Below are 18,022 nucleotides of genomic sequence, written 5' to 3' on the forward strand. Positions count from 1 at the left end.
TGGGATTCCCAGCCGGTCACCCATACTGGTACTTGCCAGGCCTCAAGCTGGCTGGCGGCCGCGATCTGACGAGAGCAGGCACATTCAGCTTAGAATGCGCGTTGACAGCTCCTCCTCCTTTCCTATGGGCTTTCTGCAGTGCGAACGCACCTCCGAAAAGGAAAGAAACCTACTCACGGCCTTAAAAGTCAACGGGACCTGGGATTCCCAGCCGGTCACCCATACTGGTACTTGCCAGGCCTCAAGCTGGCTGGCGGCTGCGATCTGACGAGAGCAGGCACATTCAGCTTAGAATGCCCGTTGACAGCTCCTCCTCCTTTCCTATGGGCTTTCTGCAGTGCGAACGCACCTCCGAAAAGGAAAGAAACCTACTCACGGCCTTAAAAGTCAATGGGACCTGGGATTCCCAGCCGGTCTCCCATACTTGTACTTGCCAGGCCTCAAGCTGGCTGGCGGCCGCGATCTGACGAGAGCAGGCACATTCAGCTTAGAATGCCCGTTGACAGCTCCTCCTCCTTTCCTATGGGCTTTCTGCAGTGCGAACGCACCTCCGAAAAGGAAAGAAACCTACTCACGGCCTTAAAGTCAACGGGACCTGGGATTCCCAGCCGGTCACCCATACTGGTACTTGCCAGGCCTCAAGCTGGCTGGCGGCCGCGATCTGACGAGAGCAGGCACATTCAGCTTAGAATGCCCGTTGACAGCTCCTCCTCCTTTCCTATGGGCTTTCTGCAGTGCGAACGCACCTCCGAAAAGAAAAGAAACCTACTCACGGCCTTAAAAGTCAACGGGACCTGGGATTCCCAGCCGGTCACCCATACTGGTACTTGCCAGGCCTCAAGCTGGCTGGCGGCCGCGATCTGACGAGAGCAGGCACATTCAGCTTAGAATGCCCGTTGACAGCTCCTCCTCCTTTCCTATGGGCTTTCTGCAGTGCGAACGCACCTCCGAAAAGGAAAGAAACCTACTCACGGCCTTAAAAGTCGACGGGACCTGGGATTCCCAGCCGGTCTCCCATACTTGTACTTGCCAGGCCTCAAGCTGGCTGGCGGCCGCGATCTGACGAGAGCAGGCACATTCAGCTTAGAATGCCCGTTGACAGCTCCTCCTCCTTTCCTATGGGCTTTCTGCAGTGCGAACGCACCTCCGAAAAGGAAAGAAACCTACTCACGGCCTTAAAGTCAACGGGACCTGGGATTCCCAGCCGGTCACCCATACTGGTACTTGCCAGGCCTCAAGCTGGCTGGCGGCCGCGATCTGACGAGAGCAGGCACATTCAGCTTAGAATGCCCGTTGACAGCTCCTCCTCCTTTCCTATGGGCTTTCTGCAGTGCGAACGCACCTCCGAAAAGAAAAGAAACCTACTCACGGCCTTAAAAGTCAACGGGACCTGGGATTCCCAGCCGGTCACCCATACTGGTACTTGCCAGGCCTCAAGCTGGCTGGCGGCCGCGATCTGACGAGAGCAGGCACATTCAGCTTAGAATGCCCGTTGACAGCTCCTCCTCCTTTCCTATGGGCTTTCTGCAGTGCGAACGCACCTCCGAAAAGGAAAGAAACCTACTCACGGCCTTAAAAGGCAACGGGACCTGGGATTCCCAGCCGGTCACCCATACTGGTACTTGCCAGGCCTCAAGCTGGCTGGCGGCCGCGATCTGACGAGAGCAGGCACATTCAGCTTAGAATGCCCGTTGACAGCTCCTCCTCCTTTCCTATGGGCTTTCTGCAGTGCGAACGCACCTCCGAAAAGGAAAGAAACCTACTCACGGCCTTAAAAGTCAACGGGACCTGGGATTCCCAGCCGGTCACCCATACTGGTACTTGCCAGGCCTCAAGCTGGCTGGCGGCCGCGATCTGACGAGAGCAGGCACATTCAGCTTAGAATGCCCGTTGACAGCTCCTCCTCCTTTCCTATGGGCTTTCTGCAGTGCGAACGCACCTCCGTAACGGAAAGAAACCTACTCACGGCCTTAAAAGTCAACGGGACCTGGGATTCCCAGCCGGTCACCCATACTGGTACTTGCCAGGCCTCAAGCTGGCTGGCGGCCGCGATCTGACGAGAGCAGGCACATTCAGCTTAGAATGCCCGTTGACAGCTCCTCCTCCTTTCCTATGGGCTTTCTGCAGTGCGAACGCACCTCCGAAACGGAAAGAAACCTACTCACGGCCTTAAAAGTCAACGGGACCTGGGATTCCCAGCCGGTCACCCATACTGGTACTTGCCAGGCCTCAAGCTGGCTGGCGGCCACGATCTGACGAGAGCAGGCACATTCAGCTTAGAATGCCCGTTGACAGCTCCTCCTCCTTTCCTATGGGCTTTCTGCAGTGCGAACGCACCTCCGAAAAGGAAAGAAACCTACTCACGGCCTTAAAAGTCAACGGGACCTGGGATTCCCAGCCGGTCACCCATACTGGTACTTGCCAGGCCTCAAGCTGGCTGGCGGCCGCGATCTGACGAGAGCAGGCACATTCAGCTTAGAATGCCTGTTGACAGCTCCTCCTCCTTTCCTATGGGCTTTCTGCAGTGCGAACGCACCTCCGAAAAGGAAAGAAACCTACTCACGGCCTTAAAAGTCGACGGGACCTGGGATTCCCAGCCGGTCACCCATACTGGTACTTGCCAGACCTCAAGCTGGCTGGCGGCCGCGATCTGACGAGAGCAGGCATATTCAGCTTAGAATGCCCGTTGACAGCTCCTCCTCCTTTCCTATGGGCTTTCTGCAGTGCGAACGCACCTCCGAAAAGGAAAGAAACCTACTCACGGCCTTAAAAGTCAACGGGACCTGGGATTCCCAGCCGGTCATCCATACTGGTACTTGCCAGGCCTCAAGCTGGCTGGCGGCCGCGATCTGACGAGAGCAGGCACATTCAGCTTAGAATGCCCGTTGACAGCTCCTCCTCCTTTCCTATGGGCTTTCTGCAGTGCGAACGCACCTCCGAAAAGGAAAGAAACCTACTCACGGCCTTAAAAGTCAACGGGACCTGGGATTCCCAGCCGGTCACCCATACTGGTACTTGCCAGGCCTCAAGCTGGCTGGCGGCCGCGATCTGACGAGAGCAGGCACATTCAGCTTAGAATGCCCGTTGACAGCTCCTCCTCCTTTCCTATGGGCTTTCTGCAGTGCGAACGCACCTCCGAAACGGAAAGAAACCTACTCACGGCCTTAAAAGTCAACGGGACCTGGGATTCCCAGCCGGTCACCCATACTGGTACTTGCCAGGCCTCAAGCTGGCTGGCGGCCGCGATCTGACGAGAGCAGGCACATTCAGCTTAGAATGCCAGTTGACAGCTCCTCCTCCTTTCCTATGGGCTTTCTGCAGTGCGAACGCACCTCCGAAAAGGAAAGAAACCTACTCACGGCCTTAAAAGTCAACGGGACCTGGGATTCCCAGCCGGTCACCCATACTGGTACTTGCCAGGCCTCAAGCTGGCTGGCGGCCGCGATCTGACGAGAGCAGGCACATTCAGCTTAGAATGCCCGTTGACAGCTCCTCCTCCTTTCCTATGGGCTTTCTGCAGTGCGAACGCACCTCCGAAAAGGAAAGAAACCTACTCACGGCCTTAAAAGTCAACGGGACCTGGGATTCCCAGCCGGTCACCCATACTGGTACTTGCCAGGCCTCAAGCTGGCTGGCGGCCGCGATCTGACGAGAGCAGGCACATTCAGCTTAGAATGCCCGTTGACAGCTCCTCCTCCTTTCCTATGGGCTTTCTGCAGTGCGAACGCACCTCCGAAACAGAAAGAAACCTACTCACGGCCTTAAAAGTCAACGGGACCTGGGACTCCCAGCCGGTCACCCATACTGGTACTTGCCAGGCCTCAAGCTGGCTGGCGGCCGCGATCTGACGAGAGCAGGCACATTCAGCTTAGAATGCCCGTTGACAGCTCCTCCTCCTTTCCTATGGGCTTTCTGCAGTGCGAACGCACCTCCGAAAAGGAAAGAAACCTACTCACGGCCTTAAAAGTCAACGGGACCTGGGATTCCCAGCCGGTCACCCATACTGGTACTTGCCAGGCCTCAAGCTGGCTGGCGGCCGCGATCTGACGAGAGCAGGCACATGCAGCTTAGAATGCCCGTTGACAGCTCCTCCTCCTTTCCTATGGGCTTTCTGCAGTGCGAACGCACCTCCGAAAAGGAAAGAAACCTACTCACGGCCTGAAAAGTCAACGGGACCTGGGATTCCCAGCCGGTCACCCATACTGGTACTTGCCAGGCCTCAAGCTGGCTGGCGGCGGCGATCTGACGAGAGCAGGCACATTCAGCTTAGAATGCCCGTTGACAGCTCCTCCTCCTTTCCTATGGGCTTTCTGCAGTGCGAACGCACCTCCGAAAAGGAAAGAAACCTACTCACGGCCTTAAAAGTCAACGGGACCTGGGATTCCCAGCCGGTCACCCATACTGGTACTTGCCAGGCCTCAAGCTGGCTGGCGGCTGCGATCTGACGAGAGCAGGCACATTCAGCTTAGAATGCCCGTTGACAGCTCCTCCTCCTTTCCTATGGGCTTTCTGCAGTGCGAACGCACCTCCGAAAAGGAAAGAAACCTACTCACGGCCTTAAAAGTCAACGGGACCTGGGATTCCCAGCCGGTCACCCATACTGGTACTTGCCAGGCCTCAAGCTGGCTGGCGGCCGCGATCTGACGAGAGCAGGCACATTCAGCTTAGAATGCCCGTTGACAGCTCCTCCTCCTTTCCTATGGGCTTTCTGCAGTGCGAACGCACCTCCGAAACGGAAAGAGACCTACTCACGGCCTTTAAAGTCAACGGGACCTGGGATTCCCAGCCGGTCACCCATACTGGTACTTGCCAGGCCTCAAGCTGGCTGGCGGCTGCGATCTGACGAGAGCAGGCACATTCAGCTTAGAATGCCCGTTGACAGCTCCTCCTCCTTTCCTATGGGCTTTCTGCAGTGCGAACGCACCTCCGAAAAGGAAAGAAACCTACTCACGGCCTTAAAAGTCAACGGGACCTGGGATTCCCAGCCGGTCACCCATACTGGTACTTGCCAGGCCTCAAGCTGGCTGGCGGCCGCGATCTGACGAGAGCAGGCACATTCAGCTTAGAATGCCCGTTGACAGCTCCTCCTCCTTTCCTATGGGCTTTCTGCAGTGCGAACGCACCTCCGAAACGGAAAGAAACCTACTCACGGCCTTAAAAGTCAACGGGACCTGGGATTCCCAGCCGGTCACCCATACTGGTACTTGCCAGGCCTCAAGCTGGCTGGCGGCCGCGATCTGACGAGAGCAGGCACATTCAGCTTAGAATGCCCGTTGACAGCTCCTCCTCCTTTCCTATGGGCTTTCTGCAGTGCGAACGCACCTCCGAAAAGGAAAGAAACCTACTCACGGCCTTAAAAGTCAACGGGACCTGGGATTCCCAGCCGGTCACCCATACTGGTACTTGCCAGGCCTCAAGCTGGCTGGCGGCCGCGATCTGACGAGAGCAGGCACATTCAGCTTAGAATGCCCGTTGACAGCTCCTCCTCCTTTCCTATGGGCTTTCTGCAGTGCGAACGCACCTCCGAAAAGGAAAGAAACCTACTCACGGCCTTAAAAGTCAACGGGACCTGGGATTCCCAGCCGGTCACCCATACTGGTACTTGCCAGGCCTCAAGCTGGCTGGCGGCCGCGATCTGACGAGAGCAGGCACATTCAGCTTAGAATGCCCGTTGACAGCTCCTCCTCCTTTCCTATGGGCTTTCTGCAGTGCGAACGCACCTCCGAAACGGAAAGAAACCTACTCACGGCCTTAAAAGTCAACGGGACCTGGGACTCCCAGCCGGTCACCCATACTGGTACTTGCCAGGCCTCAAGCTGGCTGGCGGCCGCGATCTGACGAGAGCAGGCACATTCAGCTTAGAATGCCCGTTGACAGCTCCTCCTCCTTTCCTATGGGCTTTCTGCAGTGCGAACGCACCTCCGAAAAGGAAAGAAACCTACTCACGGCCTTAAAAGTCAACGGGACCTGGGATTCCCAGCCGGTCACCCATACTGGTACTTGCCAGGCCTCAAGCTGGCTGGCGGCCGCGATCTGACGAGAGCAGGCACATTCAGCTTAGAATGCCCGTTGACAGCTCCTCCTCCTTTCCTATGGGCTTTCTGCAGTGCGAACGCACCTCCGAAAAGGAAAGAAACCTACTCACGGCCTGAAAAGTCAACGGGACCTGGGATTCCCAGCCGGTCACCCATACTGGTACTTGCCAGGCCTCAAGCTGGCTGGCGGCCGCGATCTGACGAGAGCAGGCACATTCAGCTTAGAATGCCCGTTGACAGCTCCTCCTCCTTTCCTATGGGCTTTCTGCAGTGCGAACGCACCTCCGAAAAGGAAAGAAACCTACTCACGGCCTTAAAAGTCAACGGGACCTGGGATTCCCAGCCGGTCACCCATACTGGTACTTGCCAGGCCTCAAGCTGGCTGGCGGCTGCGATCTGACGAGAGCAGGCACATTCAGCTTAGAATGCCCGTTGACAGCTCCTCCTCCTTTCCTATGGGCTTTCTGCAGTGCGAACGCACCTCCGAAAAGGAAAGAAACCTACTCACGGCCTTAAAAGTCAACGGGACCTGGGATTCCCAGCCGGTCACCCATACTGGTACTTGCCAGGCCTCAAGCTGGCTGGCGGCCGCGATCTGACGAGAGCAGGCACATTCAGCTTAGAATGCCCGTTGACAGCTCCTCCTCCTTTCCTATGGGCTTTCTGCAGTGCGAACGCACCTCCGAAACGGAAAGAGACCTACTCACGGCCTTTAAAGTCAACGGGACCTGGGATTCCCAGCCGGTCACCCATACTGGTACTTGCCAGGCCTCAAGCTGGCTGGCGGCCGCGATCTGACGAGAGCAGGCACATTCAGCTTAGAATGCCCGTTGACAGCTCCTCCTCCTTTCCTATGGGCTTTCTGCAGTGCGAACGCACCTCCGAAAAGGAAAGAAACCTACTCACGGCCTTAAAAGTCAACGGGACCTGGGATTCCCAGCCGGTCACCCATACTGGTACTTGCCAGGCCCCAAGCTGGCTGGCGGCTGCGATCTGACGAGAGCAGGCACATTCAGCTTAGAATGCCCGTTGACAGCTCCTCCTCCTTTCCTATGGGCTTTCTGCAGTGCGAACGCACCTCCGAAAAGGAAAGAAACCTACTCACGGCCTTAAAAGTCAACGGGACCTGGGATTCCCAGCCGGTCACCCATAATGGTACTTGCCAGGCCTCAAGCTGGCTGGCGGCCGCGATCTGACGAGAGCAGGCACATTCAGCTTAGAATGCCCGTTGACAGCTCCTCCTCCTTTCCTATGGGCTTTCTGCAGTGCGAACGCACCTCCGAAACGGAAAGAAACCTACTCACGGCCTTAAAAGTCAACGGGACCTGGGATTCCCAGCCGGTCACCCATACTGGTACTTGCCAGGCCTCAAGCTGGCTGGCGGCTGCGATCTGACGAGAGCAGGCACATTCAGCTTAGAATGCCCGTTGACAGCTCCTCCTCCTTTCCTATGGGCTTTCTGCAGTGCGAACGCACCTCCGAAACGGAAAGAAACCTACTCACGGCCTTAAAAGTCAACGGGACCTGGGACTCCCAGCCGGTCACCCATACTGGTACTTGCCAGGCCTCAAGCTGGCTGGCGGCCGCGATCTGACGAGAGCAGGCACATTCAGCTTAGAATGCCCGTTGACAGCTCCTCCTCCTTTCCTATGGGCTTTCTGCAGTGCGAACGCACCTCCGAAAAGGAAAGAAACCTACTCACGGCCTTAAAAGTCAACGGGACCTGGCATTCCCAGCCGGTCACCCATACTGGTACTTGCCAGGCCTCAAGCTGGCTGGCGGCCGCGATCTGACGAGAGCAGGCACATTCAGCTTAGAATGCCCGTTGACAGCTCCTCCTCCTTTCCTATGGGCTTTCTGCAGTGCGAACGCACCTCCGAAACGGAAAGAGACCTACTCACGGCCTTTAAAGTCAACGGGACCTGGGATTCCCAGCCGGTCACCCATACTGGTACTTGCCAGGCCTCAAGCTGGCTGGCGGCCGCGATCTGACGAGAGCAGGCACATTCAGCTTAGAATGCCCGTTGACAGCTCCTCCTCCTTTCCTATGGGCTTTCTGCAGTGCGAACGCACCTCCGAAAAGGAAAGAAACCTACTCACGGCCTTAAAAGTCAACGGGACCTGGGATTCCCAGCCGGTCACCCATACTGGTACTTGCCAGGCCTCAAGCTGGCTGGCGGCTGCGATCTGACGAGAGCAGGCACATTCAGCTTAGAATGCCCGTTGACAGCTCCTCCTCCTTTCCTATGGGCTTTCTGCAGTGCGAACGCACCTCCGAAAAGGAAAGAAACCTACTCACGGCCTTAAAAGTCAACGGGACCTGGGATTCCCAGCCGGTCACCCATACTGGTACTTGCCAGGCCTCAAGCTGGCTGGCGGCCGCGATCTGACGAGAGCAGGCACATTCAGCTTAGAATGCCCGTTGACAGCTCCTCCTCCTTTCCTATGGGCTTTCTGCAGTGCGAACGCACCTCCGAAACGGAAAGAAACCTACTCACGGCCTTAAAAGTCAACGGGACCTGGGATTCCCAGCCGGTCACCCATACTGGTACTTGCCAGGCCTCAAGCTGGCTGGCGGCCGCGATCTGACGAGAGCAGGCACATTCAGCTTAGAATGCCCGTTGACAGCTCCTCCTCCTTTCCTATGGGCTTTCTGCAGTGCGAACGCACCTCCGAAAAGGAAAGAAACCTACTCACGGCCTTAAAAGTCAACGGGACCTGGGATTCCCAGCCGGTCACCCATACTGGTACTTGCCAGGCCTCAAGCTGGCTGGCGGCCGCGATCTGACGAGAGCAGGCACATTCAGCTTAGAATGCCCGTTGACAGCTCCTCCTCCTTTCCTATGGGCTTTCTGCAGTGCGAACGCACCTCCGAAAAGGAAAGAAACCTACTCACGGCCTTAAAAGTCAACGGGACCTGGGATTCCCAGCCGGTCACCCATACTGGTACTTGCCAGGCCTCAAGCTGGCTGGCGGCCGCGATCTGACGAGAGCAGGCACATTCAGCTTAGAATGCCCGTTGACAGCTCCTCCTCCTTTCCTATGGGCTTTCTGCAGTGCGAACGCACCTCCGAAACGGAAAGAAACCTACTCACGGCCTTAAAAGTCAACGGGACCTGGGACTCCCAGCCGGTCACCCATACTGGTACTTGCCAGGCCTCAAGCTGGCTGGCGGCCGCGATCTGACGAGAGCAGGCACATTCAGCTTAGAATGCCCGTTGACAGCTCCTCCTCCTTTCCTATGGGCTTTCTGCAGTGCGAACGCACCTCCGAAAAGGAAAGAAACCTACTCACGGCCTTAAAAGTCAACGGGACCTGGGATTCCCAGCCGGTCACCCATACTGGTACTTGCCAGGCCTCAAGCTGGCTGGCGGCCGCGATCTGACGAGAGCAGGCACATTCAGCTTAGAATGCCCGTTGACAGCTCCTCCTCCTTTCCTATGGGCTTTCTGCAGTGCGAACGCACCTCCGAAAAGGAAAGAAACCTACTCACGGCCTGAAAAGTCAACGGGACCTGGGATTCCCAGCCGGTCACCCATACTGGTACTTGCCAGGCCTCAAGCTGGCTGGCGGCCGCGATCTGACGAGAGCAGGCACATTCAGCTTAGAATGCCCGTTGACAGCTCCTCCTCCTTTCCTATGGGCTTTCTGCAGTGCGAACGCACCTCCGAAAAGGAAAGAAACCTACTCACGGCCTTAAAAGTCAACGGGACCTGGGATTCCCAGCCGGTCACCCATACTGGTACTTGCCAGGCCTCAAGCTGGCTGGCGGCTGCGATCTGACGAGAGCAGGCACATTCAGCTTAGAATGCCCGTTGACAGCTCCTCCTCCTTTCCTATGGGCTTTCTGCAGTGCGAACGCACCTCCGAAAAGGAAAGAAACCTACTCACGGCCTTAAAAGTCAACGGGACCTGGGATTCCCAGCCGGTCACCCATACTGGTACTTGCCAGGCCTCAAGCTGGCTGGCGGCCGCGATCTGACGAGAGCAGGCACATTCAGCTTAGAATGCCCGTTGACAGCTCCTCCTCCTTTCCTATGGGCTTTCTGCAGTGCGAACGCACCTCCGAAACGGAAAGAGACCTACTCACGGCCTTTAAAGTCAACGGGACCTGGGATTCCCAGCCGGTCACCCATACTGGTACTTGCCAGGCCTCAAGCTGGCTGGCGGCCGCGATCTGACGAGAGCAGGCACATTCAGCTTAGAATGCCCGTTGACAGCTCCTCCTCCTTTCCTATGGGCTTTCTGCAGTGCGAACGCACCTCCGAAAAGGAAAGAAACCTACTCACGGCCTTAAAAGTCAACGGGACCTGGGATTCCCAGCCGGTCACCCATACTGGTACTTGCCAGGCCTCAAGCTGGCTGGCGGCTGCGATCTGACGAGAGCAGGCACATTCAGCTTAGAATGCCCGTTGACAGCTCCTCCTCCTTTCCTATGGGCTTTCTGCAGTGCGAACGCACCTCCGAAAAGGAAAGAAACCTACTCACGGCCTTAAAAGTCAACGGGACCTGGGATTCCCAGCCGGTCACCCATAATGGTACTTGCCAGGCCTCAAGCTGGCTGGCGGCCGCGATCTGACGAGAGCAGGCACATTCAGCTTAGAATGCCCGTTGACAGCTCCTCCTCCTTTCCTATGGGCTTTCTGCAGTGCGAACGCACCTCCGAAACGGAAAGAAACCTACTCACGGCCTTAAAAGTCAACGGGACCTGGGATTCCCAGCCGGTCACCCATACTGGTACTTGCCAGGCCTCAAGCTGGCTGGCGGCTGCGATCTGACGAGAGCAGGCACATTCAGCTTAGAATGCCCGTTGACAGCTCCTCCTCCTTTCCTATGGGCTTTCTGCAGTGCGAACGCACCTCCGAAAAGGAAAGAAACCTACTCACGGCCTTAAAAGTCAACGGGACCTGGGATTCCCAGCCGGTCACCCATACTGGTACTTGCCAGGCCTCAAGCTGGCTGGCGGCCGCGATCTGACGAGAGCAGGCACATTCAGCATAGAATGCCTGTTGACAGCTCCTCCTCCTTTCCTATGGGCTTTCTGCAGTGCGAACGCACCTCCGAAAAGGAAAGAAACCTACTCACGGCCTTAAAAGTCAACGGGACCTGGGATTCCCAGCCGGTCACCCATACTGGTACTTGCCAGGCCTCAAGCTGGCTGGCGGCCGCGATCTGACAAGAGCAGGCACATTCAGCTTAGAATGCCCGTTGACAGCTCCTCCTCCTTTCCTATGGGCTTTCTGCAGTGCGAACGCACCTCCGAAACGGAAAGAAACCTACTCACGGCCTTAAAAGTCAACGGGACCTGGGATTCCCAGCCGGTCACCCATACTGGTACTTGCCAGGCCTCAAGCTGGCTGGCGGCCGCGATCTGACGAGAGCAGGCACATTCAGCTTAGAATGCCCGTTGACAGCTCCTCCTCCTTTCCTATGGGCTTTCTGCAGTGCGAACGCACCTCCGAAACGGAAAGAAACCTACTCACGGCCTTAAAAGTCAACGGGACCTGGGATTCCCAGCCGGTCACCCATACTGGTACTTGCCAGGCCTCAAGCTGGCTGGCGGCCGCGATCTGACGAGAGCAGGCACATTCAGCTTAGAATGCCCGTTGACAGCTCCTCCTCCTTTCCTATGGGCTTTCTGCAGTGCGAACGCACCTCCGAAAAGGAAAGAAACCTACTCACGGCCTTAAAAGTCAACGGGACCTGGGATTCCCAGCCGGTCACCCATACTGGTACTTGCCAGGCCTCAAGCTGGCTGGCGGCTGCGATCTGACGAGAGCAGGCACATTCAGCTTAGAATGCCCGTTGACAGCTCCTCCTCCTTTCCTATGGGCTTTCTGCAGTGCGAACGCACCTCCGAAAAGGAAAGAAACCTACTCACGGCCTTAAAAGTCAACGGGACCTGGGATTCCCAGCCGGTCACCCATACTGGTACTTGCCAGGCCTCAAGCTGGCTGGCGGCCGCGATCTGACGAGAGCAGGCACATTCAGCTTAGAATGCCCGTTGACAGCTCCTCCTCCTTTCCTATGGGCTTTCTGCAGTGCGAACGCACCTCCGAAATGGAAAGAGACCTACTCACGGCCTTAAAAGTCAACGGGACCTGGGATTCCCAGCCGGTCACCCATACTGGTACTTGCCAGGCCTCAAGCTGGCTGGCGGCCGCGATCTGACGAGAGCAGGCACATTCAGCTTAGAATGCCCGTTGACAGCTCCTCCTCCTTTCCTATGGGCTTTCTGCAGTGCGAACGCACCTCCGAAAAGGAAAGAAACCTACTCACGGCCTTAAAAGTCAACGGGACCTGGGATTCCCAGCCGGTCACCCATAATGGTACTTGCCAGGCCTCAAGCTGGCTGGCGGCCGCGATCTGACGAGAGCAGGCACATTCAGCTTAGAATGCCCGTTGACAGCTCCTCCTCCTTTCCTATGGGCTTTCTGCAGTGCGGACGCACCTCCGAAACGGAAAGAAACCTACTCACGGCCTTAAAAGTCAACGGGACCTGGGATTCCCAGCCGGTCACCCATACTGGTACTTGCCAGGCCTCAAGCTGGCTGGCGGCCGCGATCTGACGAGAGCAGGCACATTCAGCTTAGAATGCCCGTTGACAGCTCCTCCTCCTTTCCTATGGGCTTTCTGCAGTGCGAACGCACCTCCGAAAAGGAAAGAAACCTACTCACGGCCTTAAAAGACAACGGGACCTGGGATTCCCAGCCGGTCACCCACACTGGTACTTGCCAGGCCTCAAGCTGGCTGGCGGCCGCGATCTGACGAGAGCAGGCACATTCAGCTTAGAATGCCTGTTGACAGCTCCTCCTCCTTTCCTATGGGCTTTCTGCAGTGCGAACGCACCTCCGAAAAGGAAAGAAACCTACTCACGGCCTTAAAAGTCAACGGGACCTGGGATTCCCAGCCGGTCACCCATACTGGTACTTGCCAGGCCTCAAGCTGGCTGGCGGCCGCGATCTGACGAGAGCAGGCACATTCAGCTTAGAATGCCCGTTGACAGCTCCTCCTCCTTTCCTATGGGCTTTCTGCAGTGCGAACGCACCTCCGAAAAGGAAAGAAACCTACTCACGGCCTTAAAAGTCAACGGGACCTGGGATTCCCAGCCGGTCACCCACACTGGTACTTGCCAGGCCTCAAGCTGGCTGGCGGCCGCGATCTGACGAGAGCAGGCACATTCAGCTTAGAATGCCCGTTGACAGCTCCTCCTCCTTTCCTATGGGCTTTCTGCAGTGCGAACGCACCTCCGAAACGGAAAGAAACCTACTCACGGCCTTAAAAGTCAACGGGACCTGGGATTCCCAGCCGGTCACCCATACTGGTACTTGCCAGGCCTCAAGCTGGCTGGCGGCCGCGATCTGACGAGAGCAGGCACATTCAGCTTAGAATGCCCGTTGACAGCTCCTCCTCCTTTCCTATGGGCTTTCTGCAGTGCGAACGCACCTCCGAAAAGGAAAGAAACCTACTCACGGCCTTAAAAGTCAACGGGACCTGGGATTCCCAGCCGGTCACCCATACTGGTACTTGCCAGGCCTCAAGCTGGCTGGCGGCTGCGATCTGACGAGAGCAGGCACATTCAGCTTAGAATGCCTGTTGACAGCTCCTCCTCCTTTCCTATGGGCTTTCTGCAGTGCGAACGCACCTCCGAAAAGGAAAGAAACCTACTCACGGCCTTAAAAGTCAACGGGACCTGGGATTCCCAGCCGGTCACCCATACTGGTACTTGCCAGGCCTCAAGCTGGCTGGCGGCCGCGATCTGACGAGAGCAGGCACATTCAGCTTAGAATGCGCGTTGACAGCTCCTCCTCCTTTCCTATGGGCTTTCTGCAGTGCGAACGCACCTCCGAAAAGGAAAGAAACCTACTCACGGCCTTAAAAGTCAACGGGACCTGGGATTCCCAGCCGGTCACCCATACTGGTACTTGCCAGGCCTCAAGCTGGCTGGCGGCTGCGATCTGACGAGAGCAGGCACATTCAGCTTAGAATGCCCGTTGACAGCTCCTCCTCCTTTCCTATGGGCTTTCTGCAGTGCGAACGCACCTCCGAAAAGGAAAGAAACCTACTCACGGCCTTAAAAGTCAACGGGACCTGGGATTCCCAGCCGGTCACCCATACTGGTACTTGCCAGGCCTCAAGCTGGCTGGCGGCCGCGATCTGACGAGAGCAGGCACATTCAGCTTAGAATGCCCGTTGACAGCTCCTCCTCCTTTCCTATGGGCTTTCTGCAGTGCGAACGCACCTCCGAAAAGGAAAGAAACCTACTCACGGCCTGAAAAGTCAACGGGACCTGGGATTCCCAGCCGGTCACCCATACTGGTACTTGCCAGGCCTCAAGCTGGCTGGCGGCCGCGATCTGACGAGAGCAGGCACATTCAGCTTAGAATGCCCGTTGACAGCTCCTCCTCCTTTCCTATGGGCTTTCTGCAGTGCGAACGCACCTCCGAAAAGGAAAGAAACCTACTCACGGCCTTAAAAGTCAACGGGACCTGGGATTCCCAGCCGGTCACCCATACTGGTACTTGCCAGGCCTCAAGCTGGCTGGCGGCCGCGATCTGACGAGAGCAGGCACATTCAGCTTAGAATGCGCGTTGACAGCTCCTCCTCCTTTCCTATGGGCTTTCTGCAGTGCGAACGCACCTCCGAAAAGGAAAGAAACCTACTCACGGCCTTAAAAGTCAACGGGACCTGGGATTCCCAGCCGGTCACCCATACTGGTACTTGCCAGGCCTCAAGCTGGCGGGCGGCCGCGATCTGACGAGAGCAGGCACATTCAGCTTAGAATGCCCGTTGACAGATCCTCCTCCTTTCCTATGGGCTTTCTGCAGTGCGAACGCACCTCCGAAAAGGAAAGAAACCTACTCACGGCCTGAAAAGTCAACGGGACCTGGGATTCCCAGCCGGTCACCCATACTGGTACTTGCCAGGCCTCAAGCTGGCTGGCGGCCGCGATCTGACGAGAGCAGGCACATTCAGCTTAGAATGCCCGTTGACAGCTCCTCCTCCTTTCCTATGGGCTTTCTGCAGTGCGAACGCACCTCCGAAAAGGAAAGAAACCTACTCACGGCCTTAAAAGTCAACGGGACCTGGGATTCCCAGCCGGTCACCCATACTGGTACTTGCCAGGCCTCAAGCTGGCTGGCGGCCGCGATCTGACGAGAGCAGGCACATTCAGCTTAGAATGCCCGTTGACAGCTCCTCCTCCTTTCCTATGGGCTTTCTGCAGTGCGAACGCACCTCCGAAAAGGAAAGAAACCTACTCACGGCCTTAAAAGTCAACGGGACCTGGGATTCCCAGCCGGTCACCCATACTGGTACTTGCCAGGCCTCAAGCTGGCTGGCGGCTGCGATCTGACGAGAGCAGGCACATTCAGCTTAGAATGCCCGTTGACAGCTCCTCCTCCTTTCCTATGGGCTTTCTGCAGTGCGAACGCACCTCCGAAAAGGAAAGAAACCTACTCACGGCCTTAAAAGTCAACGGGACCTGGGATTCCCAGCCGGTCACCCATACTGGTACTTGCCAGGCCTCAAGCTGGCTGGCGGCCGCGATCTGACGAGAGCAGGCAAATTCAGCTTAGAATGCCCGTTGACAGCTCCTCCTCCTTTCCTATGGGCTTTCTGCAGTGCGAACGCACCTCCGAAACGGAAAGAAACCTACTCACGGCCTTAAAAGTCAACGGGACCTGGGATTCCCAGCCGGTCACCCATACTGGTACTTGCCAGGCCTCAAGCTGGCTGGCGGCCGCGATCTGACGAGAGCAGGCACATTCAGCTTAGAATGCCCGTTGACAGCTCCTCCTCCTTTCCTATGGGCTTTCTGCAGTGCGAACGCACCTCCGAAAAGGAAAGAAACCTACTCACGGCCTTAAAAGTCAACGGGACCTGGGATTCCCAGCCGGTCACCCATACTGGTACTTGCCAGGCCTCAAGCTGGCTGGCGGCTGCGATCTGACGAGAGCAGGCACATTCAGCTTAGAATGCCCGTTGACAGCTCCTCCTCCTTTCCTATGGGCTTTCTGCAGTGCGAACGCACCTCCGAAAAGTAAAGAAACCTACTCACGGCCTTAAAAGTCAATGGGACCTGGGATTCCCAGCCGGTCACCCATAATGGTACTTGCCAGGCCTCAAGCTGGCTGGCGGCCGCGATCTGACGAGAGCAGGCACATTCAGCTTAGAATGCCCGTTGACAGCTCCTCCTCCTTTCCTATGGGCTTTCTGCAGTGCGAACGCACCTCCGAAACGGAAAGAAACCTACTCACGGCCTTAAAAGTCAACGGGACCTGGGATTCCCAGCCGGTCACCCATACTGGTACTTGCCAGGCCTCAAGCTGGCTGGCGGCCGCGATCTGACAAGAGCAGGCACATTCAGCTTAGAATGCCCGTTGACAGCTCCTCCTCCTTTCCTATGGGCTTTCTGCAGTGCGAACGCACCTCCGAAAAGGAAAGAAACCTACTCACGGCCTTAAAAGTCAACGGGACCTGGGATTCCCAGCCGGTCACCCATACTGGTACTTGCCAGGCCTCAAGCTGGCTGGCGGCCGCGATCTGACGAGAGCAGGCACATTCAGCTTAGAATGCCTGTTGACAGCTCCTCCTCCTTTCCTATGGGCTTTCTGCAGTGCGAACGCACCTCCGAAAAGGAAAGAAACCTACTCACGGCCTTAAAAGTCAACGGGACCTGGGATTCCCAGCCGGTCACCCATACTGGTACTTGCCAGGCCTCAAGCTGGCTGGCGGCCGCGATCTGACGAGAGCAGGCACATTCAGCTTAGAATGCCCGTTGACAGCTCCTCCTCCTTTCCTATGGGATTTCTGCAGTGCGAACGCACCTCCGAAAAGGAAAGAAACCTACTCACGGCCTTAAAAGTCAACGGGACCTGGGATTCCCAGCCGGTCACCCATACTGGTACTTGCCAGGCCTCAAGCTGGCTGGCGGCCGCGATCTGACGAGAGCAGGCACATTCAGCTTAGAAAGCCCGTTGACAGCTCCTCCTCCTTTCCTATGGGCTTTCTGCAGTGCGAACGCACCTCCGAAACGGAAAGAAACCTACTCACGGCCTTAAAAGTCAACGGGACCTGGGATTCCCAGCCGGTCACCCATACTGGTACTTGCCAGGCCTCAAGCTGGCTGGCGGCCGCGATCTGACGAGAGCAGGCACATTCAGCTTAGAATGCCCGTTGACAGCTCCTCCTCCTTTCCTATGGGCTTTCTGCAGTGCGAACGCACCTCCGAAAAGGAAAGAAACCTACTCACGGCCTGAAAAGTCAACGGGACCTGGGATTCCCAGCCGGTCACCCATACTGGTACTTGCCAGGCCTCAAGCTGGCTGGCGGCCGCGATCTGACGAGAGCAGGCACATTCAGCTTAGAATGCCCGTTGACAGCTCCTCCTCCTTTCCTATGGGCTTTCTGCAGTGCGAACGCACCTCCGAAAAGGAAAGAAACCTACTCACGGCCTTAAAAGTCAACGGGACCTGGGATTCCCAGCCGGTCACCCATACTGGTACTTGCCAGGCCTCAAGCTGGCTGGCGGCCGCGATCTGACGAGAGCAGGCACATTCAGCTTAGAATGCCTGTTGACAGCTCCTCCTCCTTTCCTATGGGCTTTCTGCAGTGCGAACGCACCTCCGAAAAGGAAAGAAACCTACTCACGGCCTTAAAAGTCGACGGGACCTGGGATTCCCAGCCGGTCACCCATACTGGTACTTGCCAGACCTCAAGCTGGCTGGCGGCCGCGATCTGACGAGAGCAGGCATATTCAGCTTAGAATGCCCGTTGACAGCTCCTCCTCCTTTCCTATGGGCTTTCTGCAGTGTGAACGCACCTCCGAAAAGGAAAGAAACCTACTCACGGCCTTAAAAGTCAACGGGACCTGGGATTCCCAGCCGGTCATCCATACTGGTACTTGCCAGGCCTCAAGCTGGCTGGCGGCCGCGATCTGACGAGAGCAGGCACATTCAGCTTAGAATGCCCGTTGACAGCTCCTC

The 18,022-nt window shown here is 56.8% G+C and overlaps 88 pseudogenes; all 88 read right to left on the reverse strand.

Moving 5' to 3' along the window:
• Nucleotides 1-186: 186 nt before the first annotated feature.
• LOC136603005 (5S ribosomal RNA) lies at nucleotides 187-305 on the reverse strand (annotated as a pseudogene).
• Nucleotides 306-583: 278 nt separating this feature from the next.
• Nucleotides 584-702, reverse strand: LOC136603121 (5S ribosomal RNA; annotated as a pseudogene).
• An 80-nt stretch (nucleotides 703-782) lies between these two features.
• LOC136603134 (5S ribosomal RNA) lies at nucleotides 783-901 on the reverse strand (annotated as a pseudogene).
• Nucleotides 902-981: 80 nt separating this feature from the next.
• On the reverse strand, nucleotides 982-1,100 carry LOC136603173 (5S ribosomal RNA; annotated as a pseudogene).
• A 79-nt stretch (nucleotides 1,101-1,179) lies between these two features.
• LOC136603146 (5S ribosomal RNA) lies at nucleotides 1,180-1,298 on the reverse strand (annotated as a pseudogene).
• An 80-nt stretch (nucleotides 1,299-1,378) lies between these two features.
• On the reverse strand, nucleotides 1,379-1,497 carry LOC136603158 (5S ribosomal RNA; annotated as a pseudogene).
• An 80-nt stretch (nucleotides 1,498-1,577) lies between these two features.
• On the reverse strand, nucleotides 1,578-1,696 carry LOC136603052 (5S ribosomal RNA; annotated as a pseudogene).
• Nucleotides 1,697-1,776: 80 nt separating this feature from the next.
• LOC136603170 (5S ribosomal RNA) lies at nucleotides 1,777-1,895 on the reverse strand (annotated as a pseudogene).
• Nucleotides 1,896-1,975: 80 nt separating this feature from the next.
• Nucleotides 1,976-2,094, reverse strand: LOC136603175 (5S ribosomal RNA; annotated as a pseudogene).
• An 80-nt stretch (nucleotides 2,095-2,174) lies between these two features.
• LOC136603091 (5S ribosomal RNA) lies at nucleotides 2,175-2,293 on the reverse strand (annotated as a pseudogene).
• Nucleotides 2,294-2,373: 80 nt separating this feature from the next.
• On the reverse strand, nucleotides 2,374-2,492 carry LOC136603130 (5S ribosomal RNA; annotated as a pseudogene).
• Nucleotides 2,493-2,572: 80 nt separating this feature from the next.
• On the reverse strand, nucleotides 2,573-2,691 carry LOC136603165 (5S ribosomal RNA; annotated as a pseudogene).
• Nucleotides 2,692-2,771: 80 nt separating this feature from the next.
• Nucleotides 2,772-2,890, reverse strand: LOC136603056 (5S ribosomal RNA; annotated as a pseudogene).
• Nucleotides 2,891-2,970: 80 nt separating this feature from the next.
• On the reverse strand, nucleotides 2,971-3,089 carry LOC136603176 (5S ribosomal RNA; annotated as a pseudogene).
• Nucleotides 3,090-3,169: 80 nt separating this feature from the next.
• Nucleotides 3,170-3,288, reverse strand: LOC136603156 (5S ribosomal RNA; annotated as a pseudogene).
• Nucleotides 3,289-3,368: 80 nt separating this feature from the next.
• Nucleotides 3,369-3,487, reverse strand: LOC136603177 (5S ribosomal RNA; annotated as a pseudogene).
• Nucleotides 3,488-3,567: 80 nt separating this feature from the next.
• Nucleotides 3,568-3,686, reverse strand: LOC136603178 (5S ribosomal RNA; annotated as a pseudogene).
• An 80-nt stretch (nucleotides 3,687-3,766) lies between these two features.
• LOC136603027 (5S ribosomal RNA) lies at nucleotides 3,767-3,885 on the reverse strand (annotated as a pseudogene).
• An 80-nt stretch (nucleotides 3,886-3,965) lies between these two features.
• LOC136603026 (5S ribosomal RNA) lies at nucleotides 3,966-4,084 on the reverse strand (annotated as a pseudogene).
• Nucleotides 4,085-4,164: 80 nt separating this feature from the next.
• Nucleotides 4,165-4,283, reverse strand: LOC136603045 (5S ribosomal RNA; annotated as a pseudogene).
• An 80-nt stretch (nucleotides 4,284-4,363) lies between these two features.
• LOC136603128 (5S ribosomal RNA) lies at nucleotides 4,364-4,482 on the reverse strand (annotated as a pseudogene).
• An 80-nt stretch (nucleotides 4,483-4,562) lies between these two features.
• LOC136603179 (5S ribosomal RNA) lies at nucleotides 4,563-4,681 on the reverse strand (annotated as a pseudogene).
• Nucleotides 4,682-4,761: 80 nt separating this feature from the next.
• LOC136603181 (5S ribosomal RNA) lies at nucleotides 4,762-4,880 on the reverse strand (annotated as a pseudogene).
• Nucleotides 4,881-4,960: 80 nt separating this feature from the next.
• Nucleotides 4,961-5,079, reverse strand: LOC136603180 (5S ribosomal RNA; annotated as a pseudogene).
• An 80-nt stretch (nucleotides 5,080-5,159) lies between these two features.
• Nucleotides 5,160-5,278, reverse strand: LOC136603183 (5S ribosomal RNA; annotated as a pseudogene).
• An 80-nt stretch (nucleotides 5,279-5,358) lies between these two features.
• Nucleotides 5,359-5,477, reverse strand: LOC136603184 (5S ribosomal RNA; annotated as a pseudogene).
• Nucleotides 5,478-5,557: 80 nt separating this feature from the next.
• On the reverse strand, nucleotides 5,558-5,676 carry LOC136603185 (5S ribosomal RNA; annotated as a pseudogene).
• An 80-nt stretch (nucleotides 5,677-5,756) lies between these two features.
• Nucleotides 5,757-5,875, reverse strand: LOC136603029 (5S ribosomal RNA; annotated as a pseudogene).
• An 80-nt stretch (nucleotides 5,876-5,955) lies between these two features.
• Nucleotides 5,956-6,074, reverse strand: LOC136603186 (5S ribosomal RNA; annotated as a pseudogene).
• An 80-nt stretch (nucleotides 6,075-6,154) lies between these two features.
• On the reverse strand, nucleotides 6,155-6,273 carry LOC136603187 (5S ribosomal RNA; annotated as a pseudogene).
• Nucleotides 6,274-6,353: 80 nt separating this feature from the next.
• Nucleotides 6,354-6,472, reverse strand: LOC136603194 (5S ribosomal RNA; annotated as a pseudogene).
• Nucleotides 6,473-6,552: 80 nt separating this feature from the next.
• LOC136603188 (5S ribosomal RNA) lies at nucleotides 6,553-6,671 on the reverse strand (annotated as a pseudogene).
• An 80-nt stretch (nucleotides 6,672-6,751) lies between these two features.
• Nucleotides 6,752-6,870, reverse strand: LOC136603189 (5S ribosomal RNA; annotated as a pseudogene).
• Nucleotides 6,871-6,950: 80 nt separating this feature from the next.
• LOC136603060 (5S ribosomal RNA) lies at nucleotides 6,951-7,069 on the reverse strand (annotated as a pseudogene).
• An 80-nt stretch (nucleotides 7,070-7,149) lies between these two features.
• On the reverse strand, nucleotides 7,150-7,268 carry LOC136603016 (5S ribosomal RNA; annotated as a pseudogene).
• Nucleotides 7,269-7,348: 80 nt separating this feature from the next.
• LOC136602890 (5S ribosomal RNA) lies at nucleotides 7,349-7,467 on the reverse strand (annotated as a pseudogene).
• Nucleotides 7,468-7,547: 80 nt separating this feature from the next.
• LOC136603030 (5S ribosomal RNA) lies at nucleotides 7,548-7,666 on the reverse strand (annotated as a pseudogene).
• Nucleotides 7,667-7,746: 80 nt separating this feature from the next.
• Nucleotides 7,747-7,865, reverse strand: LOC136603025 (5S ribosomal RNA; annotated as a pseudogene).
• An 80-nt stretch (nucleotides 7,866-7,945) lies between these two features.
• On the reverse strand, nucleotides 7,946-8,064 carry LOC136603190 (5S ribosomal RNA; annotated as a pseudogene).
• An 80-nt stretch (nucleotides 8,065-8,144) lies between these two features.
• On the reverse strand, nucleotides 8,145-8,263 carry LOC136602902 (5S ribosomal RNA; annotated as a pseudogene).
• An 80-nt stretch (nucleotides 8,264-8,343) lies between these two features.
• On the reverse strand, nucleotides 8,344-8,462 carry LOC136603191 (5S ribosomal RNA; annotated as a pseudogene).
• An 80-nt stretch (nucleotides 8,463-8,542) lies between these two features.
• LOC136603192 (5S ribosomal RNA) lies at nucleotides 8,543-8,661 on the reverse strand (annotated as a pseudogene).
• Nucleotides 8,662-8,741: 80 nt separating this feature from the next.
• On the reverse strand, nucleotides 8,742-8,860 carry LOC136603195 (5S ribosomal RNA; annotated as a pseudogene).
• An 80-nt stretch (nucleotides 8,861-8,940) lies between these two features.
• LOC136603196 (5S ribosomal RNA) lies at nucleotides 8,941-9,059 on the reverse strand (annotated as a pseudogene).
• Nucleotides 9,060-9,139: 80 nt separating this feature from the next.
• On the reverse strand, nucleotides 9,140-9,258 carry LOC136603031 (5S ribosomal RNA; annotated as a pseudogene).
• Nucleotides 9,259-9,338: 80 nt separating this feature from the next.
• LOC136603197 (5S ribosomal RNA) lies at nucleotides 9,339-9,457 on the reverse strand (annotated as a pseudogene).
• Nucleotides 9,458-9,537: 80 nt separating this feature from the next.
• Nucleotides 9,538-9,656, reverse strand: LOC136603198 (5S ribosomal RNA; annotated as a pseudogene).
• An 80-nt stretch (nucleotides 9,657-9,736) lies between these two features.
• Nucleotides 9,737-9,855, reverse strand: LOC136602914 (5S ribosomal RNA; annotated as a pseudogene).
• An 80-nt stretch (nucleotides 9,856-9,935) lies between these two features.
• LOC136603199 (5S ribosomal RNA) lies at nucleotides 9,936-10,054 on the reverse strand (annotated as a pseudogene).
• An 80-nt stretch (nucleotides 10,055-10,134) lies between these two features.
• Nucleotides 10,135-10,253, reverse strand: LOC136602884 (5S ribosomal RNA; annotated as a pseudogene).
• Nucleotides 10,254-10,333: 80 nt separating this feature from the next.
• Nucleotides 10,334-10,452, reverse strand: LOC136602926 (5S ribosomal RNA; annotated as a pseudogene).
• An 80-nt stretch (nucleotides 10,453-10,532) lies between these two features.
• On the reverse strand, nucleotides 10,533-10,651 carry LOC136603018 (5S ribosomal RNA; annotated as a pseudogene).
• Nucleotides 10,652-10,731: 80 nt separating this feature from the next.
• On the reverse strand, nucleotides 10,732-10,850 carry LOC136602938 (5S ribosomal RNA; annotated as a pseudogene).
• A 279-nt stretch (nucleotides 10,851-11,129) lies between these two features.
• LOC136603118 (5S ribosomal RNA) lies at nucleotides 11,130-11,248 on the reverse strand (annotated as a pseudogene).
• An 80-nt stretch (nucleotides 11,249-11,328) lies between these two features.
• On the reverse strand, nucleotides 11,329-11,447 carry LOC136602886 (5S ribosomal RNA; annotated as a pseudogene).
• An 80-nt stretch (nucleotides 11,448-11,527) lies between these two features.
• LOC136602887 (5S ribosomal RNA) lies at nucleotides 11,528-11,646 on the reverse strand (annotated as a pseudogene).
• Nucleotides 11,647-11,726: 80 nt separating this feature from the next.
• On the reverse strand, nucleotides 11,727-11,845 carry LOC136602950 (5S ribosomal RNA; annotated as a pseudogene).
• An 80-nt stretch (nucleotides 11,846-11,925) lies between these two features.
• On the reverse strand, nucleotides 11,926-12,044 carry LOC136602888 (5S ribosomal RNA; annotated as a pseudogene).
• An 80-nt stretch (nucleotides 12,045-12,124) lies between these two features.
• LOC136602889 (5S ribosomal RNA) lies at nucleotides 12,125-12,243 on the reverse strand (annotated as a pseudogene).
• An 80-nt stretch (nucleotides 12,244-12,323) lies between these two features.
• LOC136603019 (5S ribosomal RNA) lies at nucleotides 12,324-12,442 on the reverse strand (annotated as a pseudogene).
• An 80-nt stretch (nucleotides 12,443-12,522) lies between these two features.
• On the reverse strand, nucleotides 12,523-12,641 carry LOC136602891 (5S ribosomal RNA; annotated as a pseudogene).
• An 80-nt stretch (nucleotides 12,642-12,721) lies between these two features.
• LOC136603174 (5S ribosomal RNA) lies at nucleotides 12,722-12,840 on the reverse strand (annotated as a pseudogene).
• Nucleotides 12,841-12,920: 80 nt separating this feature from the next.
• Nucleotides 12,921-13,039, reverse strand: LOC136602892 (5S ribosomal RNA; annotated as a pseudogene).
• An 80-nt stretch (nucleotides 13,040-13,119) lies between these two features.
• LOC136603015 (5S ribosomal RNA) lies at nucleotides 13,120-13,238 on the reverse strand (annotated as a pseudogene).
• An 80-nt stretch (nucleotides 13,239-13,318) lies between these two features.
• Nucleotides 13,319-13,437, reverse strand: LOC136602893 (5S ribosomal RNA; annotated as a pseudogene).
• An 80-nt stretch (nucleotides 13,438-13,517) lies between these two features.
• Nucleotides 13,518-13,636, reverse strand: LOC136603051 (5S ribosomal RNA; annotated as a pseudogene).
• An 80-nt stretch (nucleotides 13,637-13,716) lies between these two features.
• On the reverse strand, nucleotides 13,717-13,835 carry LOC136603151 (5S ribosomal RNA; annotated as a pseudogene).
• An 80-nt stretch (nucleotides 13,836-13,915) lies between these two features.
• On the reverse strand, nucleotides 13,916-14,034 carry LOC136602963 (5S ribosomal RNA; annotated as a pseudogene).
• An 80-nt stretch (nucleotides 14,035-14,114) lies between these two features.
• Nucleotides 14,115-14,233, reverse strand: LOC136602894 (5S ribosomal RNA; annotated as a pseudogene).
• Nucleotides 14,234-14,313: 80 nt separating this feature from the next.
• Nucleotides 14,314-14,432, reverse strand: LOC136602895 (5S ribosomal RNA; annotated as a pseudogene).
• An 80-nt stretch (nucleotides 14,433-14,512) lies between these two features.
• Nucleotides 14,513-14,631, reverse strand: LOC136603152 (5S ribosomal RNA; annotated as a pseudogene).
• Nucleotides 14,632-14,711: 80 nt separating this feature from the next.
• Nucleotides 14,712-14,830, reverse strand: LOC136603147 (5S ribosomal RNA; annotated as a pseudogene).
• An 80-nt stretch (nucleotides 14,831-14,910) lies between these two features.
• LOC136602897 (5S ribosomal RNA) lies at nucleotides 14,911-15,029 on the reverse strand (annotated as a pseudogene).
• Nucleotides 15,030-15,109: 80 nt separating this feature from the next.
• On the reverse strand, nucleotides 15,110-15,228 carry LOC136602898 (5S ribosomal RNA; annotated as a pseudogene).
• An 80-nt stretch (nucleotides 15,229-15,308) lies between these two features.
• On the reverse strand, nucleotides 15,309-15,427 carry LOC136602975 (5S ribosomal RNA; annotated as a pseudogene).
• Nucleotides 15,428-15,507: 80 nt separating this feature from the next.
• LOC136603054 (5S ribosomal RNA) lies at nucleotides 15,508-15,626 on the reverse strand (annotated as a pseudogene).
• An 80-nt stretch (nucleotides 15,627-15,706) lies between these two features.
• LOC136602899 (5S ribosomal RNA) lies at nucleotides 15,707-15,825 on the reverse strand (annotated as a pseudogene).
• Nucleotides 15,826-15,905: 80 nt separating this feature from the next.
• On the reverse strand, nucleotides 15,906-16,024 carry LOC136602987 (5S ribosomal RNA; annotated as a pseudogene).
• Nucleotides 16,025-16,104: 80 nt separating this feature from the next.
• Nucleotides 16,105-16,223, reverse strand: LOC136603142 (5S ribosomal RNA; annotated as a pseudogene).
• An 80-nt stretch (nucleotides 16,224-16,303) lies between these two features.
• LOC136603119 (5S ribosomal RNA) lies at nucleotides 16,304-16,422 on the reverse strand (annotated as a pseudogene).
• Nucleotides 16,423-16,502: 80 nt separating this feature from the next.
• LOC136603131 (5S ribosomal RNA) lies at nucleotides 16,503-16,621 on the reverse strand (annotated as a pseudogene).
• An 80-nt stretch (nucleotides 16,622-16,701) lies between these two features.
• Nucleotides 16,702-16,820, reverse strand: LOC136602900 (5S ribosomal RNA; annotated as a pseudogene).
• An 80-nt stretch (nucleotides 16,821-16,900) lies between these two features.
• LOC136603055 (5S ribosomal RNA) lies at nucleotides 16,901-17,019 on the reverse strand (annotated as a pseudogene).
• Nucleotides 17,020-17,099: 80 nt separating this feature from the next.
• LOC136602901 (5S ribosomal RNA) lies at nucleotides 17,100-17,218 on the reverse strand (annotated as a pseudogene).
• An 80-nt stretch (nucleotides 17,219-17,298) lies between these two features.
• On the reverse strand, nucleotides 17,299-17,417 carry LOC136602903 (5S ribosomal RNA; annotated as a pseudogene).
• An 80-nt stretch (nucleotides 17,418-17,497) lies between these two features.
• LOC136603132 (5S ribosomal RNA) lies at nucleotides 17,498-17,616 on the reverse strand (annotated as a pseudogene).
• Nucleotides 17,617-17,696: 80 nt separating this feature from the next.
• Nucleotides 17,697-17,815, reverse strand: LOC136603166 (5S ribosomal RNA; annotated as a pseudogene).
• Nucleotides 17,816-17,895: 80 nt separating this feature from the next.
• On the reverse strand, nucleotides 17,896-18,014 carry LOC136603057 (5S ribosomal RNA; annotated as a pseudogene).
• Between the last annotated feature and the right edge of the window lie 8 nt (nucleotides 18,015-18,022).

The sequence above is a fragment of the Eleutherodactylus coqui genome, unplaced genomic scaffold (assembly GCF_035609145.1).
Source record: "Eleutherodactylus coqui strain aEleCoq1 unplaced genomic scaffold, aEleCoq1.hap1 HAP1_SCAFFOLD_528, whole genome shotgun sequence".
Classification (NCBI taxonomy): Eukaryota; Metazoa; Chordata; class Amphibia; order Anura; family Eleutherodactylidae; genus Eleutherodactylus; species Eleutherodactylus coqui.